This window comes from Thalassophryne amazonica, chromosome 14, assembly GCF_902500255.1.
Source record: "Thalassophryne amazonica chromosome 14, fThaAma1.1, whole genome shotgun sequence".
Taxonomy (NCBI): domain Eukaryota; kingdom Metazoa; phylum Chordata; class Actinopteri; order Batrachoidiformes; family Batrachoididae; genus Thalassophryne; species Thalassophryne amazonica.
Window position 1 is genome coordinate 80,227,037 of NC_047116.1, and position 21,193 is coordinate 80,248,229.

General features: G+C 41.8%; 1 long non-coding RNA gene across 1 annotated transcript; it reads right to left on the minus strand.

Moving 5' to 3' along the window:
• Positions 1 to 398: 398 nt before the first annotated feature.
• LOC117524897 lies at positions 399 to 20,970 on the minus strand. The gene is made up of 4 exons (XR_004564896.1): positions 20,756 to 20,970; positions 12,758 to 12,759; positions 5,727 to 5,734; positions 399 to 409 (listed from the first exon to the last, which is right to left on the minus strand). It is a non-coding gene; the product is annotated as an uncharacterized LOC117524897 (long non-coding RNA).
• Between the last annotated feature and the right edge of the window lie 223 nt (positions 20,971 to 21,193).

The window sequence follows — 21,193 nt, forward strand, 5'->3', positions numbered from 1 at the left end:
CACCCAGTCGGCCTGCTTTCCTGGCTGCTCGGGATCTGCCAGAGGGGAACTAACGGCGGCTTAGCTACCTTGGTCCGCACCGACTACAGGGTCCTGGCTAGCTGTAGAATTGTCCACGGTGCGGAGCCGAGTCTCCAATTCGCCCAGCCTGGCTTCCAAAGCTACGAATAAGCTACACTTATTACAAGTACCATTACTGCTAAAGGAGGCCGAGGAATAACTAAATATTTCACACCCAGAGCAGAAAATTGCGGGAGAGACAGGAGAAGCCGCCATGCTAAACCGGCTAAGAGCTAGTAGCTGCGCTAAGCTAGCGGATTCCTAAAAACACACAACGTGAATAATGTGTAAATAATTTAGAGGTGATTCAGCAGAGGGAGTGCTTTAGTTAAGGCACGTGAAGATTACACTGGGAAACAAATCGTTATCTAGATAACTAGATCAATCTAACTGCGCAGATTAAACAGCTAACAGATACAGCAAAACACCGCTGTGCTCCGGAACAGGAAGTGATACAATACCGCAGTGAGAGCCAACCACCAGTAGAGGCAAGCAAGAGCGATGAAATAAATTACATTGAATGTCAGATTGTTGGTCATGGATCCTCTATCTATCCCTTGTATTGGCCTTTTGTAGATGATCTTGCCTCGTTTTATCCACAGAGCCCTGTGCAGAACACTTTTCACTGGGCAAAGCCCTTTCAAGGCAAGATGTGAAGCAGAGAGGATGCTAAACTCATTACAGCTGCCAGGGGCTTACCTGTTACAGTGGGACCTTTAGCGGGGTGCCTGTCCTCTTTACGTCTCCTGTTCATAAGCACTAAGGTCAACAAAGGATCTTCCATTAGTGTAATTAAAGGCAAAATGAAATGCTGTCCTATTCTGTATCTGGAGTAAAGTGTGTGTGTGTGCATATGTGTGTGTGTGACAGGAGAACTTTGGGATTCTTTCAACTTCAGATAAGTGTTTCAGTAATAATGAAACATAGCCAAGGCTGGGCTGCCTATCTGATGAAAGCCCTTTCACTTTATTTGACTTAAAACAAATTTATTATTTTTCCATGGCAACCAGCCTAGCCAATAGTATGAAGGAAGCAAAGTGCCCTATCCTGGTGATCTATGGTGTATGGTTGATGGCATACTGACACATTGCATTTGAGGTATGTCTGACCCCACTGTTTTTTTTTATGCAGCATGAAATCTGAGTGCAAAAGAGTGCACATGGTGAAAGGGGTTGGTGGATGTTGCCCCATGTCAGTTCCTACTTGATCTCTGTCCACATTGAAACAATCTGTCTATCCTGTCTAGATTTTCTTGCAGAACTATCAAAACCTAAATTACGTGACGAGTTGAGTAGAAGAAAATTTGTCGACTTGGCGGGTACTAGCTCGTCACATGCAGCTATTACGATTAAACCCTACTGTGCACCCTCATTACTTTGTTATCACTTGACAGCATCAAAAAACTGTTGGATGTATGCTTGTTAAGGTTGTAAATTCATTTTTGTACCTCTCATCGCCTGACTTATCCATTTCCAGTAAACATCATTACGTTTTACACTCACTAAATCTACCTCATGTCACCTCAGAGTGTGCAAGTAGGTGTTAATGCATCAACCAAATTAGAGCAGTCCAGTGTCCTTGGAATAGAAATAGTGAAGTGTTTTCCAGCCCAGGATACCTGACCCGGGCTGACTGATGGTTTACCCCCCCCACCAGATCTTCAGTTTTGTGCTGTAAGTCAACTGGATGGATGGTAGCCATACTCATGGAGCTAATGACCAGCAGGTCTGAAAAAGCAGTCTCTGTTGAGGGCTTTTGGGACTAGATCCTCCTTGTTGCTGGTATCATTTTACTGATGGGAGGTTCTGCCGCCAAATATGTTTACATTCAGCCAAGACCCTGTGACCTGTTTCTGCTAAGCCACTTTCCTCACCGGTGTGTAAAAGGGAACACAATACTCTGCTCTACTGGATTCAGGGTTGTTGCACAAATTTTATGAAAAGGACATGCACTTAAAGTGTAGGTGACACCAAAAAATGTGCACAAATAATCACTAAAAATGATGAAATGTTGATATTTTCCAAAATTCAGAACAATAAAAGTCAATGATAAGTGCGCAGGTGAAGGATAAACAACAGCTGTCTGAAACCTGCACTCTATTTCATCCCTTATCCGTGGCCATTTTGTTGCTACGTCATCACGAGAACGGCACCTGCGGTTTCAAGCCCAAATCAATTGTAAACACAGCGGAGCTCAAGCTGTTTTCGGACATTTTTTTTTAGTGTGGAGCTTTTTTTTTAAGTCCAGTCTGACGTCTTTTCTGAAGCAGCTGTGGAGGTCACAGCCTTATGGTTTTGAGCCTTATTTAACCCACAATGAGGGAGAAGAAACCTTGGAGGTAAACATTCAGTCTGACAACAATGACGATATTGGCAGAGTTCATAACACAGAATGGTGATTATAAAATATAAAAGAAAAAGGTACATACATTTCAAATCTGAAAAATGACAAGAGGGACTGAAAATATCAGCTATTTTTAAAATAAATGTTGTTTCCTTTTTTGAATACAGTTAATGTTGTTGTCATTAGAGGTCTGGATAGGGACCGGAAAATTTCAGGTGATGGACTCAAACGCTGGGAGCAAGGACGAGAACGGATAATGGAACTGGAACCGGAGCCAGGTGGAATGCACAGAACCGAGGATGAGGAACTAGGAGGATGAGGAGAACAGAAGGTGAATGAATGCACTCATAACACTGGAAGTCTTTAACATCAAAACAGTTCACTGTAGGATTAAAGCTGGATCATTCACAGTTCAGGAAATAAAGATCACTGTCCATGAATTGTCCTCAGAGGACAGATGCTGTGCTTCTTATGATGCAGTTCCAATTAAGTTGGACTGGGTTTTAGAAATGACTTGGCAAGTTCTTAGTAGTTGTGCATAAGAGATCATACAGTTCTTGGAAACAGTTCTTGGAATGAGTTTTTGGAAACATTTCTTGGTCATGCACAGTCACAATCAGAAGCAGGGTGACAGCGGAATCTCACAAACACAGAGTCATGCAGGAACTTAGCTGAACGAGGCAGAACAGTGTGCTCTGAGGCTGAGAGCAGCAGCAAGTTTCCAAGTGATGTAGTACTGGTAGTTGGCTTGGAAGCCAGGACCAGTGCAGCGTGGAAGCCGCACAGGGAGGCATCTGGAAACACCAAAATGTCAACAAGCTCTATGATGGAAAATAGAGGCCAGGTTACCTTGAGATGAGCTGTGGGAATCTCAGACATCAGAGCGCATGGAAGTGGCAGCAATGACGACATAACGATTCTGGAGAATCAATGTAGATTCTGGCATTGTCAAGGTCACGGAAACTGGCATGATCATGCAAAGACTGAGCTCAGAGCCGGGATTTAAGTCACCCGCTCATGATCAGGAGCTCATGAACATCAGGTGCAAGGAGATGATTAATCTCAGGTGTTCCTCGGCTCTGCAGCACACAACCTGGAGGGGAAACAGACGAACAACACACAAATGGACAGACAGGGCAAAGGACCAAGGCAGATTACAACATATGTACTGTACGTTAGTAGTGTAATACGTTATTATTAAATATTAAAACCATTCACAGAAGGAGTAAAAAATATAGTCTTACCTGTCCGTTTCAGTTGGTTCATCTGAAAATGTATCCACTTCTACAAAATGACATCTGAAAATAATGTAATTCCTTCTGTCTTGGCTGAAGAAAAGTCCATTTGTCACACGTAAGTTTGGTGCCAGGTTACAGCACTGGCTGAAATCCATTATTTGGATTGAGTTTCTACTGTTAACAAGCTGCTTTGTGCTGCAAGTTAAAAGACTCCCATAGTCCCACATCTGCTCACGCGACATAATTATGCCATGATCCACAAAACAATAAAATAAAGTAATCTGAAAATACTGTTTTGCCTCCATGTCGAATGGAGAAGCCACGGACACCGTGCAAGTACACGCTTGTCAATATAAGTTTTTCCACCTGCCAACGAGAATTAGCCATTCTCACATCGATTACATTACAACCCCAATTCCAATGAAGTTGGAACGTTGTGTAAAATGTAAATAAAAACAGAGTACAACTAGAAGCACTTGGAGAGCTCAAACCTCCACCAAGGCCACAGGGTCACTGACGTCAGATGGAATACCCTTTGGTAAAGAGACTTATTCCATGTCATTTCACGCATCTACCGTCATGTTTCAGATTCAGTGGTTAACCCTCTGGGGTCCGAGGGCATTTTCTGGACAGTTCACTTGCCTGGCATAAATGATTTATTACTGCTGTTAACAGCTCTCCCTGCATCCCAAAATCAAGTTTTATGTCTCTTTTTTTTCAGGACAACCTGTACTTTCAAAATATATATGCTATAGTTGTCTTTTATAAGTGCAATAAAGGCTTACAATCAGAAATAAGAAAGGAAAAAGTAAAGCAGAAAAAAATTTTCCACACTCATTTATTCAAAACACACAGCAAAATATAATAAACTAGTTAAACATCACTCCTAAAACAATCTTTGGTGTGTCACGTGAGGTGAATCTGCCCTATGATTGGATTTTAGAAAACCATGTGATGGTAAACCAATTCCGATTGGACACTCACATTGCGCACGTCATCACACAGCTTCTATGAGTAGTGTAAAGATGGTGGATGGTGGCTCGAAAGTCTGCGGAGTTAACTTTTCAGCAAAAAAGTACGTTTCTATGTCATATCATTAAAAAAGTTATTTATAATTTAGTAAAGCTTGGTCTCAGCCGTCGTATACGACGGCGTCTGCGCCAGAGGGTTAAACCCTTAGATCTTCAGCAAATGTATTTATAAAGGGAAACTGCATGAACTACACAAGTTTTTTTTATTTTCTAATAACAAGTTTATTCAATGAGGAGAAACAAAAGCTAAATTATTGTTGTGTTGTAACTTAATTTTTGTTCAGCCTTTGTGACCCGTCTTCATGAAGTTAGATGCAAAAATGTTGGCCCTATCCTGCAATGATAAAGAATCCTTAAAAATTACTGGATCCGGATTGTGTTCTGAATCATTACCAAAATTTATTGACTTCTAAGTTAGGCCAAGATACACCCCAGGTAAAAATTTCATTGAAATCCATTGAGGATTTTTTTGAGTAATCCTGCTAACAAACCAACCAACCAACCAACAAACAAATGGATGCGACAGAAAACATAACCTCCTTGGCGGAGGTAATGATTTGCAAATCCTCTTCAACATATATTCAAAAGAATACACCACAAAGACAGTATATTTAATTTTCAAACTGAAAACTTTATTTTTTTGGGCAAGTATTTGCTCATTTTGAAATGGATGCCTGCAACACATTTAAAAAAAGCTGTGACAGTGGTATTTTTACCACTGTGTTACATTACCTTTCCTTTGAACAACATTCATTAAGTGTTTGGGAACTGAGGGCACATTGTTGTCGTATTTTGCCCTTCATAATGTGCCACACATTTTCAATGGACGACAGGTCTGGACTGCAGGCAGGCCAGTCTAGTACTTGCACTCTTTTATTACAAAGCCACACTGTTGTAACACGTGCAGAATGTGGCTTGGCATTGTCTTGCTGAAATGAACAAGGACGTCCTTGAAAAAGATGTTGCTTGGATGACAGCATTCTTCATAAAATTGGACTCTAGATGGTCAGAGGTGCAGTAAATGGAATTCTGTATCTCTCTGCCTAACATCAACATGGCACCCTTATCGGCTCCTGAAGGTCAAATGCCCTACTCTCCCCCAAGAAGGATCTACAGCCTTGGTGAAGGAATTCGGCTCCCCCTTCTTATTTATCTACCCCCCCGCCCCAGCCTGATGTTGCCTAGCAACATCAGACTTTATGCACACACGGACAGAAACTGACATAAACTTAACTCATCTGCCACTCACACATGGACAGAGACTGATACGCATGCTCCCACCCCCTACACCTCCTTTGTGTTCCTGTCCCCACACCCCCGTCACGGCCCCCACTCACGCCACTCCCTCCCCCCTCCGGGATGCAGCGCGGCTTTAGCTGCAGCAGCTCCCCATTCCCCCCAAGCTGGCTGCATGACCACTTGTTGCTGCACCCCCCCCACACACACACACACACACTCACATTGCCTCAATTTGGATGGCGGATTGTTTCAAAGTTTAGTGTACATAAACAATCAAATGTATATGTGTGGTTGTTTTAATTCTGATGTGTGCCATTATTACGTTCAACTAGTAATACTTGTGGATTAATTGCTGTATATTTGTCTGAGGTAATTGGGTGTGAAATGAATTGCCCTTTTAGGGATCAATAAAGTTGTCTGAATCTGATATTTATTTTTTTATTTCTTTAGTAAATGTGCACCAGGAAAAGATAAATTTCAAACTGTCGTTTAATTTTACTCTTCATTACTCAAAAAAAAAACAAAAAAACATTACATATTGTGTCACCTACACTTTAAAACCTGCAGGCTGTATATTCAGCGTGAGCAGATACTTCTTGGGTATATGTGCCCTTCTATTTGCTTTGAACTGTTTTATTAAAAGATACTGCTGTCTAGGGGGCTAGAAAACAAGAAAGTACCACAGGGCTGATGTTTACTCTGCATGCTCTATACACCACTACGTACACGTACTGTATGTCTGTGATGGTATTTTTGACTATGTATGACTTCATCATCTTATGTCTTTGTGACCTCATTTTAAAGTTCATCCATCCATCCATCTGCTATACCTGCTTACTCTAATTAACTGTCACAAGGGGGCTGGAGTCTATCCCAGCAATACTAGGGCATGAGGCAGGGTACACCCTGGACAGGATGCCAGTTTATCATAGGGCTCATTTTGAAGTAATTCATACAAGTCAATCACAGATCATTTGGTGAACATTGAATGATTTAGGGCAGCATGGTGGCTTAGCTGTTAGCACTGTTGCCTTCCAGTGAGAAGGTCAGAGGTTTGCTTCTGACCTAGGCCTTTCTGTGTGGAGTTTGCATGTTTTCGCTGTTCTCTGTCTTTCTCCCACAAAGACATGCAGGTTAGGTGAATTGGAAACTTTAATTTGATGGTGAGTGTGAATGTGTTTGTGTATACGAGGTCTATTAGAAAAGTATCCGACCTTATTATTTTTTTCAAAAACCATATGGATTTGAATCACGTGTGATTACATCAGACATGCTTGAACCCTCGTGGGCATGCAAGAGTTTTTTTCACACCTGTCGGTTACGTCATTCGCCTGTGGGCAGTCTTTGAGTGAGGAGTCGCCCACCCTCTCGTCGATTTTTTCATTGTTTAGGAATGGCTCAGAGACTGCTGCTTTGTTTGATCAAAATTTTTTCAAAACTGTAAGGCACAACTGAGTGGACACCATTCGATAAATTCAGCTGGTTTTCGGTAAAAATTTTAACGGCTGATGAGAGATTTTGGTCTGGTAGTGTCGCCGTAAGGACGGCCCATGGTGCCTGACGGCGATCTGCGCTTCGAGGCGGCAGCGTCTCGCCGTTTCAAGTTGAAAACTTCCACATTTCAGGCTCTGTTGACCCAGGAAGTCGTCAGAGAACAGAGAACTTTCAGAAGAAGTCGGCATGAGGAGTTTATTTGGACATTCCATTGTTAACAGACATTTTGTAATGAAAAAACGTGCGGGCAGAGTCGCATGTCGGGCCGGACCCGACCGCAGGGGGTCGCAACAGGAAAAACACCTCCGTTGGAAACCTTAACGGGCAAGTTGGAACATGCCCAAGCTGTTAAACAATTTCTCAGTTACTCACTTGTTGAAAGCCATCAAAAGCCGCCTAAATTTTACAAATGGTTTTCAACACGGAGGTGTTTTTCCTGTCGCGGCACACACAGAATTTGCGCACACGTCTTTCATTACAAAATGTCCTTAAACAGTGGAATGTCCACATAAAGTCCTCATGCCGGCCTCTTCTGAATCTTCTCTGTTCTCTCACGACATCCTGGGTGAATTAAGCCTTAAATTAGGATGTTTTCAGGTCAAAACAGGCCGACGACGGCGCCTGGAAGCGCTGCGCGACGTCCCGCTCTGTGGGAAGTCCTTACAGCGACAGAAACACCCCATAATCTCTCATCAGCTTAAACTTTTCACCGAAAACCAGCTTAATTTCTCGAATAGTGTCCACTCGGATATTCCTCACAGGTCCAGAAAAAAATTTGATAAAGCAACGCGCGCCGTCTCGAGCAGCGTGTGAAACAAAGGAATTCAGCCGAGAGGGCGGGACCACATCTCACTCAAGGCCTGCCCACAGGGAAATGACGTCACCGACACGCATGAAAAAACTCACGCATGCGCACGAGGGTTCAAGCATGATTGGTGTAATCGCATGTCATTCAAATCCATATAGTTTTTTTAAAAAATAAAAAGGTAGGATACTTTTCTGATAGACCTCGTATATGTCACTCTGTGATAGACTGCGGGCCTGTCCAGGGTGTACCCTGCCATTTGCTCAATGACCGATGGGATTGGTTCCAGCAATGTTGTGACCCTTAATTGTAATAAGCAGGTTTTTACAATAAATATATACTTTTGTTTGTCCATCAAGGCTTCTTGGTTTTTGATATATACAAAACAGGTGTTTTTGGGAACATGTTTCCCTTGACTTTGACCTTTGACCAAACTTCTCTGAGAAATAATGGCCCATCTTTGGTTTATCTTAGGCTCGTTGGATTAAATGTTGTTTAAATGTACAAAAAGGTTTTCGTTGCTCCTTGGCCTTTGACCTAAATACTCCAGAATGGGGTGTCCAGATATGCCCGATAAATGATTTTTTGATTGATTGGCAACAGTTAATTAATCCTTAGTCATCATATATCATCATAAAAATGTATGTGCATTGCTTTTGTTTTATTTTATGAGCACAGAGCAAGTGGCGTAAGCAGCCACAGTGCATGTTTTAAAAACACTGTACTCTAAATACACAAGTGATCAGCAGTGCATGTCAGTCACCCTCTGTTTGATAAGTATGGCGAGGTAAGACAGCTGATGTGAGAGTTACAAAAACATATGCCGGTTTGCTTCAAATACACACCAACTCTATTTCTGATGGATGGTGTATGTGATACGACCTTTCTCCCGGTCAGCCAGATGGCAGTTCCCACAAAAATAAACATGTCTTCTCATCATATGTTTTTCTCCTGTTTACAGAAAGTTTACAAGGGGTGTAAGGTTCGTTCCCCTCTTGTCAGAGTAAAGTTTCACTTTTAAAGACATTGTAGATTATTATTATTATTATTATTACATACAAATGTCATTCAGTCACTATTACTCTCACTTTCATTGTACTATTACAATTCAGCACAAAGTGAACTTGATGAAACAGAAAAACTGTTTACCTGTGTTTAAAGAGCAATTAAATTAATGAATACAGACATTAAAAAGTAGCTTGGATTGAAGTTGTTTTTATTTTTCCTCTGCATGGCAGAGCTGTTAAAGTGACAAGCATAAACAATGGCTTGACTCTAATGTGCTTGCATTCTGCTCTGTGCAAATGTAATATTGAGGAAAATGTAGGTACAGATACAGATCAGGACTTGGTATATGCAGATACTAAATATTAAATGTCCCAGATCAGAAGCAATAAGCAAAACAAAATGAAAAAACAACCTGAGTGGGACATCCTTATTAAAATCTAATCACCTTTTGAAATAAATAATAAGTAATATTCCTACCAGGTTTGACCTCGGCTACTTGTTGTTGAGATTTTGGAGTAGTTTGGACAAAGATGAAGTTCAAGTGAAAAAACACCTTTTTTTACATATCTCATCACCTCTAGACATCTATTCAAGTAATATTCCCACCAAGTGTGATCCAGATAGGCTTCTTGGTTGTTGATATAAACCAAAAAGGGTTTTTTTGGACCATGTTTTCTTTGTCTTCACCTTTGACCAAACTACTCCAAGCTCTGATCATCTCTAGATATCTATCCAAGCAATATTCCACCAAGTTTAAAGAACATCTGTCCAGTGATTTTTCATCCCCCCTCACCACTGCACCACACACACACACAAATACACAAACACATTGTCAGAGAATACTCTTTCTGTAAGGGATTGTGAAAATGAATATACTGTGTATAAAAATACATGTAATTCCTGAATGGTTAATGTGTTATTTTTGTTAAACCTTTTGAATGAATGCTGAAAGTCTACACAACGAGAATATCTTGCTTCATCTGAGCTCCATCCTTTTGATGCAGAGAGGCAAAATTACAAAAAATGGTGTCCCTGTCCAAATACTTGTGGACCTGACTTTGGGCCATTTCGGATGGGTTTGTTATACAGAAAGAAATTAAAGTTTTTTTTTCAGTGTTGTCACAGTGTTTAAACAAGCTCACTTGGATGAACTAAGCTGTTGCTATCATACTCCTAATGTTGGCCTTTTACAGTGAAAATGACCTCCTTCAGCTGTGGTGCCTCCCAGGTGGCTTCAGTGATCCTTGGTTAACTGGCCCTTCCTCTCTCATGGTCAGCCACCTGGACATCCATCAGCACTGGGTCTGGGGTTTCTAGAGGTCCATGAAGTTTGTTTCTGGGGATGGGGGTGGATTGGAGGTGGCAGTCTCAGTAACACTGTTGGGTTTGGCCCGTAGTCATCATCTCCTCCTCAGCTGCCTGCCGTTGTCTCACTCATCACTCCTTCCTTGAGCATTAAAACTGCATTTCATCATTGTAGTGATGTTGAAAGGAGGCTGCCAACCTTCGACAAATGGGACCAGTACAAGTAACAAAGACTGTGTGGCAGACTTTGTGGTTTTACAACTGTCTAAGTGAATGGATTAAGTATACAGGGATACACAATGATAAGTGTGGTTGTGTTGATGGAACACAAGGCCACAGGCCACCATGTGTCGCCATGCTGTAAACCCATGCAAGACAAGACTGTGTCAACGTTCAAATTTAATTGTGAAATCAACCAAATACAATGCAAAAATTCAATTTAAACAATCTAAAATATATCTGGCTTTAAATTGTGCATGCTATAATTCAAACTCAATTGGTATGAATAAAACAGCAGGTCAGGTGTCACAAAAGACATCCAGCATAAATGTTACCAAACCAAACATACAGATCACAAATCACATTTCCACACTGAAATGGTTGAGGTTCAGCTTAAAAATGGCCACTGTTGCTGTTGTCCAACGGGATTCCAGCAGATATTGGGATGCTGTTGGGCAGGGAAGCTGAAGAACAGGAGGAATTAGAGTTGTGGAAATTTGTGGAAAGTATGACTGGAAAAGGGAGCGAGATGGCTGATATGGCAGAGAGGAGAAAGCAACTCTGCAAGGGAAGCAAGGTGTTAGAACATTAGAGTTGGATTTCAAAATTGTATCTATGTGTGTAGTAGGTTGCTATGGTACCAAGGAAAGCAATGTGGAAAGGCAGATGGTGGTGGTTTTGCAAAAATGGATAGAAATTGCTGTTGTGAATACTTATTTTAAGAAAAGGAGCAGCACAGTGTGACATAAAAGCAGAGGAACATGCACACATCATCTGAAAAAGATGCAACTTCAGAGGAATTGGAGACTGTAAAGGTATTGTAGGTAAAAGTGTAGCTAGACAGCATCAAATCTTTGTTTCTGGGGTGACGTTCGAGGTGAAGATGATGAGAGTGAGAACAAAGACTATGATCAGATGGTGGAAGCTGAAGGAGGAAGACTGCTGCTTGAATTCAGGGAGAAGGTGAGACAGGAACTGGATGGAGGTGAAGTGATTCTGGATAGTGGAGCAACTACGGCTGATGTGGTGAGGGGATACAGCTATGAAGGTATTGGCTCTGGCATCTAGACAGGTGATGGAAGACAAGGACACTTTCTGGTGGAATGAAGATGTACAGGATACTTTAAAGGGCCTTTCACACTGAATACTTTAGGCCAGTCTGTCAACGTGTCCCAATCCGTCGACGCATCCGACGCATGACGTCAGATGCATTGCTTCAGAAGCGGCAAGGGGGCGGAGATTACCACGTCACACTCTGGCCGTTTCCACAACCTGAAAAAAGTTCAGCGATCGCCATCTTGATTTTGGGTCACCTGAACCACAAAAAAGCTTTAAAAAACAGCAGTAGAATGATTCTCCCATCACCCTGCTGGGAGAAGCTTTTTTTTCAGCTACTTTGCGGAGTGACGCCGGCTGAGGAAGGACTGACGACTTGGTGGGATATTGATCGAACCACGACAGTGGGCCGACCCGCATGGACAAGCCAGCCTTCATCCCTGGGCAGACCAAGGCAGGCAGCCAGGGGGATGGAGCAGACCCACTCAGTCCGAAATCTCCCACTTTTTGGATATATGCGAAGTCCCAGTTTGCCAAATGGAGTTTAGTTCTGTAGCTTTATTGAGGTGAGAATAATGTAAAAATAAAACATGATGTTTACTGAACTGCTGTGAAGGTTTAATGATCGGCTAACGTTAGCTTAGCCTTTTAGCAGAGTTGATCTGAGTGAATGCTTTAATTTCTAAATGGTTCAGTCTTTTTTATTTTTACCAAATAAAGCTACAGCTTTTTTCGGAGACCACAAAAGCTCAACTTTAAATAACTTATTTTTTGGGGCATTTTTTTCCATTGTTTTTTCCCCGTTTTTTTTTTTTTTTCTTTTATTATATATAAACTGTTTAGTGTTTCTTTATATTTAAAGAAATATTTTTATTTGTCCCAATCAGGAACATTTGCTGTGCAGACAACCAAACTTCCATTGATGAGCTGAACACCACAAAGTCCATTCGAAAGAAAACATCTCTGCTCTTCAAACTAGGACAAAAGTGTCTTCAGCAACACCACCAAAGTTCAAAGCTGCAGACGAGACCTTCATCTGGTCCAGAGAATCCAGCATAACATCACCTGCTTCTAAATAAAAGGCTCTTTGAACAGCAACTATTTTATTATTTTTAAAAAAGCTGTTTCATTTTATATTTTAACAATAAATGAACGGATCATTAAAAATGTCCACGACATCAAAGTCAAAAGACATTTGCACAGGTAGAAGCTCTCCACTTATTGCACTCAAATTAATATTTTAGAAATGACTCTGTCCTGATAACCACATTAAAGGCAATTACATATTTTGGTGAAATTACAAGTTGAAATGACTATATATATATATATATATATATATATATATATATATATATATATATATATATATATATATATATATATATATATATATATATATATAGTAATACTGTGAGAAATCTTGGAGTTATTTTTGATCAGGATATGTCATTCAAAGCGCATATTAAACAAATATGTAGGACTGCCTTTTTGCATTTACGCAATATCTCTAAAATCAGAAAGGTCTTGTCTCAGAGTGATGCTGAAAAACTAATTCATGCATTTGTTTCCTCTAGGCTGGACTATTGTAATTCATTATTATCAGGTTGTCCTAAAAGTTCCCTAAAAAGCCTTCAGTTGGTTCAGAATGCTGCAGCTAGAGTACTGACGGGGACTAGCAGGAGAGAGCATATCTCACCCGTGTTGGCCTCCCTTCATTGGCTTCCTGTTAATGCTAGAATAGAATTTAAAATTCTTCTTCTTACTTATAAGGTTTTGAATAATCAGGTCCCATCTTATCTTAGGGACCTCATAGTACCATATTACCCCATTAGAGCGCTTCGCTCTCAGACTGCGGGCTTACTTGTAGTTCCTAGGGTTTGTAAGAGTAGAATGGGAGGCAGAGCCTTCAGCTTTCAGGCTCCTCTCCTGTGGAACCAGCTCCCAATTCAGATCAGGGAGACAGATACCCTCTCTACTTTTAAGATTAGGCTTAAAACTTTCCTTTTCGCTAAGGCTTATAGTTAGGGCTGGATCGGGTGACCCTGGACCATCCCTTGGTTATGTTGCTTTAGACGTAGACTGTGTTTCATAATTATTGTATGGCCTTGCCTTGCAATGTGGAGCGCCTTGGGGCAACTGTTTGTTGTGATTTGGCGCTATACAAGAAAAAAGTTGATTGATTGATTGATTGATATATATACGAGGGCTGTCAATAAAGTAACGGTCCTTTTTATTTTTTTCAAAAACTATATGGATTTCATTCATATGTTTTTACGTCAGACATGCTTGAACCCTCGTGCGCATGCGTGAGTTTTTCCACGCCTGTCGGTGACGTCATTCGCCTGTGAGCACTCCTTGTGGGAGGAGTCGTCCAGCCCCTCGTCGGAATTCCTTTGTCTGAGAAGTTGCTGAGAGACTGGCGCGTTGTTTGATCAAAATTTTTTCTAAACCTGTGAGACACATCGAAGTGGACACGGTTCGAAAAATTAAGCTTGTTTTCAGTGAAAATTTTAACGGCTGATGAGAGATTTTGAGGTGATTCTGTCGCTTTAAGGACTTCCCACGGTGCGAGACGTCGCTCAGCGCTCTCAGCCGCCGTCGTCAGCCTGTTCAAGCTGAAAACCTCCACATTTCAGGCTCTATTGATCCAGGACGTCGTGAGAGAACAGAGAAGTTTCAGAAGAAGTCGGTTTCAGCATTTTATCCGGATATTCCACTGTTAAAGGAGATTTTTTTAATGAAAGACGTGCGGACGGGTCCGCGCGTCGGGACGCAGCCGACGCAACGCTCCGCCACAGGAAAAACACCTCTGTTGAAAGCCTTAAGGACAAGTTGGAACATGTCCTGCTGTTAAACAATTTCTCATATACTCACTCCACTGAAAGCCATCAAAAGCCGCCTGGATTTTACAAATGGTTATCAACACGGAGGTGTTTTTCCTGTGCCGCCGCACCGCGTCGGCTGCGTCCCTACGCGCGGACCCGTCCGCACGTCTTTCATTAAAAAAATCTCCTTTAACAGTGGAATATCCGGATAAAATGCTGAAACCGACTTCTTCTGAAACTTCTCTGTTCTCTCACGACGTCCTGGATCAATAGAGCCTGAAATGTGGAGGTTTTCAGCTTGAACAGGCTGACGACGGCGGCTGAGAGCGCAGCGCGACGTCTCGCACCGTGGGAAGTCCTTAAAGCGACAGAATCACCTCAAAATCTCTCATCAGCCGTTAAAATTTTCACTGAAAACCAGCTTAATTTTTCGAACCGTGTCCACTTCGATGTGTTTCACAGGTTTAGAAAAAATTTTGATCAAACAACGCGCCAGTCTCTCAGCAACTTCTCAGACAAAGGAATTCCGACGAGGGGCTGGACGACTCCTGCCACAAGGAATGCTCACAGGCAAATGACGTCACCGACAGGCGTGGAAAAACTCACGCATGCGCACGAGGGTTCAAGCATGTCTGACGTAAAAACATATGAATGAAATCCATATAGTTTTTGAAAAAAATAAAAAGGACCGTTGCTTTATTGACAGACCTTGTATATATATATATATATATATATATATATATATATATATATATATATATATAAACATCATGAGGTTTATGTCACAGAAATCCTACTTTACAATCACATTGCAGTCATTGTTAAATTATTTCCTGTTGCATTTATAATAAACATTTGTATTTATTTACAGTGTCTGTTTTTCTGGTTGAAATGAGATATAAATAATCTACCAGACTTTTTTTTAAAAAAGTACAAATTTCCATGTTATTTTGTCTAAAAATAAATGTCCTTATGTTAAACAAGAAATTATCTAATCTGAAATAACAGGTGGTTTTAATTTACAGATGAAAGGTTTCTAAATAACCTTTTATTGATTTATTTAGCTATTTTAATTACAAGTGTTCTAAACTTTTTTTTTAACAGTAATCAGAAATTCTGAGGTAACAAACAACAACAAAAAACATTTTGAAGGATTTTTCTTCAGAAAACTGCTCCATAAATGAGCAGTCCTGTGACACGTATGTTTTGCACAGATCAGTGGATTCTGCACCGATCCATTTTGCACAGATCAGTGGTTTCTGTACCAATCGTTTTGTAGAGATCAGTGGTTTCTACACTGATCCGTTTTGTAGAGATCAGTGGTTTCTGCCACTAGTCTTCCATGTTTTGGCCCGACGCGTCATTCCTATTGGACAACGCAAAGGTACTGTTGTGTGGGCCGCTGAAGAGGAAGTACTGCTGGCCCACCACCACCAGATGGCGCCCTGCTTGAAGTGCGGGCTTCAAGCACGAGAGGCCGTCATAGCAACCGGGAGTGACAGCTGTTACTCATCATCAGCACCAGCTGTCACTCATCCACATCACCACCTTAAAGGCCGGACTGCAACTCCACCTCCCCGCCGAGAAATCAGCTACCTTGGAGGTAATTTCTCTGCTACACTTAACGCTGACTAATAGTCTGAACTTCTTTGCAGCCGTTTTCCTGTGGTGTTGCCTTATCTGTGGGATTGGCGTTTGGTGTGATCAGCGACGGCTTCGCTTCACACCCCAACCAGATAAGTGGTTAGACAGGAGCTGCACGAGTGTGTGATTGGAGGTGGAGGTGCTCCCTTCCAAAAGAACACAGACTGTGTGATTACCTGTGCTGTTTCTGTTCTCTGCCAGCAGTGCCAGGTCTGCTAGCTGGAGACGGTGACCACCTGGGGACTCAGGACTTGGCGTCTCCGGTGTTCTTCAGATCCATTGGCGGTGAGGGCCGTGTGGGATCCGGCTCGGTTCTGGACGGGCGTCTCCTATCCTCAAGCCTGCCCACACGTCACCCAACGTGTAATTGACTGTAGTTCCAAACTTGTTGTTGTCTGTATTCCGTTGTGCACAATTTACAACATTACATTGTTACTGTTTGGCTTATCCATTGCCCGTTCTTTTACGCCCCCTGTTGTGGGTCCGTGTTCCTACACTTTCACAACAGGTACGTCACAGCTCTGAGCATCGAAGGTTGGATTGGATTGAACTTTCACCGCGTCAGCCTGTCAACAAGCGGCAATGCGCGCTCCCGTCAGAAGCGTCGGTTTAGCTCGGCTTTTGACGCGATGCATCTGATGCATCTAAAAAGCAAAGTGTCTCATTGAAAATAATGCTTTTTAGACCGGTTTTTGACCCATTTGACGCATCTGATGTATTCAGTGTGAAAGGCCTTGACTGTTGACCATAAAATTTTATTACAGAGATTAGAGCATGCCATAGGTATTAAAGGCACTGCGCTGCGGTGGTTTGAATCATATTTATCTAATAGATTACAATTTGTTCATGTAAATGGGGAATCTTCTTCACAGACTAAGGTTAATTATGGAGTTCCACAAGGTTCTGTGCTAGGACCAATTTTATTCACTTTATACATGTTTCCCTTAGGCAGTATTATTAGACGGCATTGCTTAAATTTTCATTGTTACGCAGATGATACCCAGCTTTATCTATCCATGAAGCCAGAGGACACACACCAATTAGCTAAACTGCAGGATTGTCTTACAGACATAAAGACATGGATGACCTCTAATTTCCTGCTTTTAAACTCAGATAAAACTGAAGTTATTGTACTTGGCCCCACAAATCTTAGAAACATGGTGTCTAACCAGATCCTTACTCTGGATGGCATTACCCTGACCTCTAGTAATACTGTGAGAAATCTTGGAGTCATTTTTGATCAGGATATGTCATTCAATGCGCATATTAAACAAATATGTAGGACTGCTTTTTTGCATTTGCGCAATATCTCTAAAATTAGAAAGGTCTTGTCTCAGAGTGATGCTGAAAAATTAATTCATGCATTTATTTCCTCTGGGCTGGACTATTGTCATTCATTATTATCAGGTTGTCCTAAAAGTTCCCTGAAAAGCCTTCAGTTAATTCAAAATGCTGCAGCTAGAGTACTAACGGGGACTAGAAGGAGAGAGCATATCTCACCCATATTGGCCTCTCTTCATTGGCTTCCTGTTAATTCTAGAATAGAATTTAAAATTCTTCTTCTTACTTATAAGGTTTTGAATAATCAGGTCCCATCTTATCTTAGGGACCTCTTAGTACCATATCACCCCAATAGAGCGCTTCGCTCTCAGACTGCAGGCTTACTTGTAGTTCCTAGGGTTTGTAAGAGTAGAATGGGAGGCAGAGCCTTCAGCTTTCAGGCTCCTCTCCTGTGGAACCAGCTCCCAATTCAGATCAGGGAGACAGACACCCTCTCTACTTTTAAGATTAGGCTTAAAACTTTAATTTTTGCTAAAGCTTATAGTTAGGGCTGGATCAGGTGACCCTGAGCCATCCCTTAGTTATGCTGCTATAGACTTAGACTGCTGGGGGGTTCCCATGATGCACTGAGTGTTTCTTTCTCTTTTTGCTCTGTATGCACCACTCTGCATTTAATCATTAGTGATTGATCTCTGCTCCCCTCCACAGCATGTCTTTTTCCTGGTTCTCTCCCTCAGCCCCAACCAGTCCCAGCAGAAGACTGCCCCTCCCTGAGCCTGGTTCTGCTGGAGGTTTCTTCCTGTTAAAAGGGAGTTTTTCCTTCCCACTGTTGCCAAGTGCTTGCTCACAGGGGGTCGTTTTGACCGTTGGGGTTTTTCCGTAATTATTGTATGGCCTTGCCTTACAATATAAAGCACCTTGGGGCAACTGTTTGTTGTGATTTGGCGCTATATAAATAAAATTGATTGATTGATTGATTGATTGAAAGGCCCTTAAGGAGAACGAGTGTGCTGAAAAAGAATCAGGAAAGTCAGAAACATGATCAAAATGAATATGACTACAAGAAAATTAGATTAGATTACATTAGATAGAACTTTATTGATCCCTAGGAAAGCCTCCCTTAGGGAAACTGAGGTTCCAGCAGCATTATATAGCAGCGCACAGGGTAAGAAGCACTCAGAGTATCAAAAGTGAAAGTAAAAAAGAAAAACAGTTTGCAAATATAAATATAAGTACACAATATAAATACCAGCCATACTGATCAATACTGGTTTACTGGCTACTACTGTTCCTCTCATTCCTGTCCTCTGTCTTCCTGTTACTCCTCCTCCCCCTGAGTGAGGAGTTGTACAGTCTGATGGACTGAGGGACAAAGGAGTTTTTCAGTCTGATGGTCCTGCACTTGGGAAGGAGCAGTCTGTGGCTGAAGAGGCTCCTCTGGTTGCTGATGACGGTGTGCAGAGGGTGACTGGTATCATCCATAATGTCCAGCAGTTTGTCCAGTGTTCTCTTCTCTGCCACCATCACTAGAGAGTCCAGCTTCATGCCAACCACAGAGCCAGCCTGCCTGATCAGTTTGTCTAGCCTGGAAGTGTCCTTCTTGGATGTGCCGCCCCCTGAGCACACAACAGTGTAAAAGAGGATGCTGGCTACTACAGACTGGTAGAACATCCTTTCCTGCAGATGTTAAATGAGTGCAACCTCCTCAGAAAGTACAGCCTGCTCTGACCCTTCCTATACAGGTGGTTGGTGTGGGTTGTCCAGTCCAGTTTGCTGTCCAGCCCCAGCCCGAGGTACCTGTAGGAATCCACAGCCTGAGCCTACACTTCAGCTCCCTCAATCAGAACTGGCCATAGACTTGTTCTGGACTTCCTAAAGTCAATGACCAGCTCCTCTGTCTTTGAGGTGTTGAGCTATAGATGGTTTGTGTGGCACCAGAAAGAAAAGTGCTTCACTAGGCTCCTGTGACACAAGTTGAAAAGAGAAGTGCCAAAGATTAAACAGACAGCATGAAGTAAACTGTACATGTTATTGAACACTAACTGAGGTGAGAAAGACTTGTGCCAGTTGCCCAGAGGGACCGAGCTGGAAAGGATGTGCAGCAATTTAGGGTGATAAATGCTGCAGATGGTAATGTCACAAAAAGCGAGCCAAGAGTATTGAGAAGGTGGTGGGAGTACTCTGAGGAGCTGATGAATGAAGAAAATTAGAGAAAGAGAAGGCTGGTTGATGTGATGAGAGTAAATCAGGAAATGCAACTGATTAGTAAGACTGAAGTGAGGACAGCTATGAAGAGGATGAAGTTTGGAAAGGCAATTGGTCCAGATAGCATTTCAGTGGAGGCAGGGAACTATCTATGAGATATGACAGTGGAGTTTCCAACCAGATTGCTCAATAAAATCGTGGAAAATGAGACAATGCCTGAGGAATGGAGAGCTGCAGTAATTACAGAGGCCTAGAGTTTATCACTGACAGTATGACAATATGGGAAAGAATCTTGGAAGCTTGTCTTAGAAAAGAAGTAAAGATCTGTGAGTAACAATATGGTTTCATGCCAAGAAAGAGCACTACAGATGTAATGTTTGCTCTGAGAGCATTGATTAGAAGTACAGAGAAGGTCAGAAGGAGTTACATTGTGTGTTTGTGGATTTAGAGAAAGCTTATGACAGGGTGCCAAGAGAGGAGTTGTGGTATTGTATGAGGAAGTCTGGAGTGGCATAAATGTGTGAAAATGCAGTACACAGTATAAGGAGAGTGCGATAGCGGCACAATGAATAGTTGAAATTGCAGATGCATTCAAGGCAGATGATTCAATGGAGTTCAAAATTACACTCTGGAATATACACACAAGCACACTGAATTAGGGTTGAAAAACTATTTCATGAACACACACACACACACACACACACACACACACACACACACACACACACACACACACACACACACACACACACACACACACACACACACACACACACAGGGTCTCACAGACAAGCTGGAGAACAAACTAAAATTGAACTATAACAAATTCAAAGTAGAAAATATGTGTTATTTTGTACTTTGTACCAAGAGAAAGGACATAATAAAAATCGAATTATAAGTTATGTAAGTGATAAACAAGATCAGCTTTGCCACAGATCTTATTTTTCATGATTTTGACAAAGGTTATTTTTTTAATTCATTGATATTGTTCATGGGCAGTACTGTGGCTTAGTGGTTAGCACTGTTGCCTCATAGCAAGAAGGTCATGGGATAACTTTCCATCTGGTTCTTTCTATGTGAAGTTTACATGTTGTCCCCCTGTTTGCGTGTGTTCTGTTCAGGTACTCTGGCTTCCTCCCACATTCAAAGACATGCAGGTTAGTCGGATTGCTGACTCTAAATTGACTGCAGCTATGTGTGAATGGGTTTGTTTATTTGTATGTACTCCCACCACCTTACCAATACACTAGGCTCGCTTGTCATGACATTACCATTTGCATCCTTTGTCACCCTAACCTGCTGCACATCCTTTCCTGCTCGGTCCCTCTGGTCAACTGATACAAGTTTTTTCACTTTAGTTAGTGTTCAGTATCATGTACAGTTTAAGACATGTGACAGCCTGGTGTCCTGTCCAGGGTGGACCCCGCCTCACGCATTGTG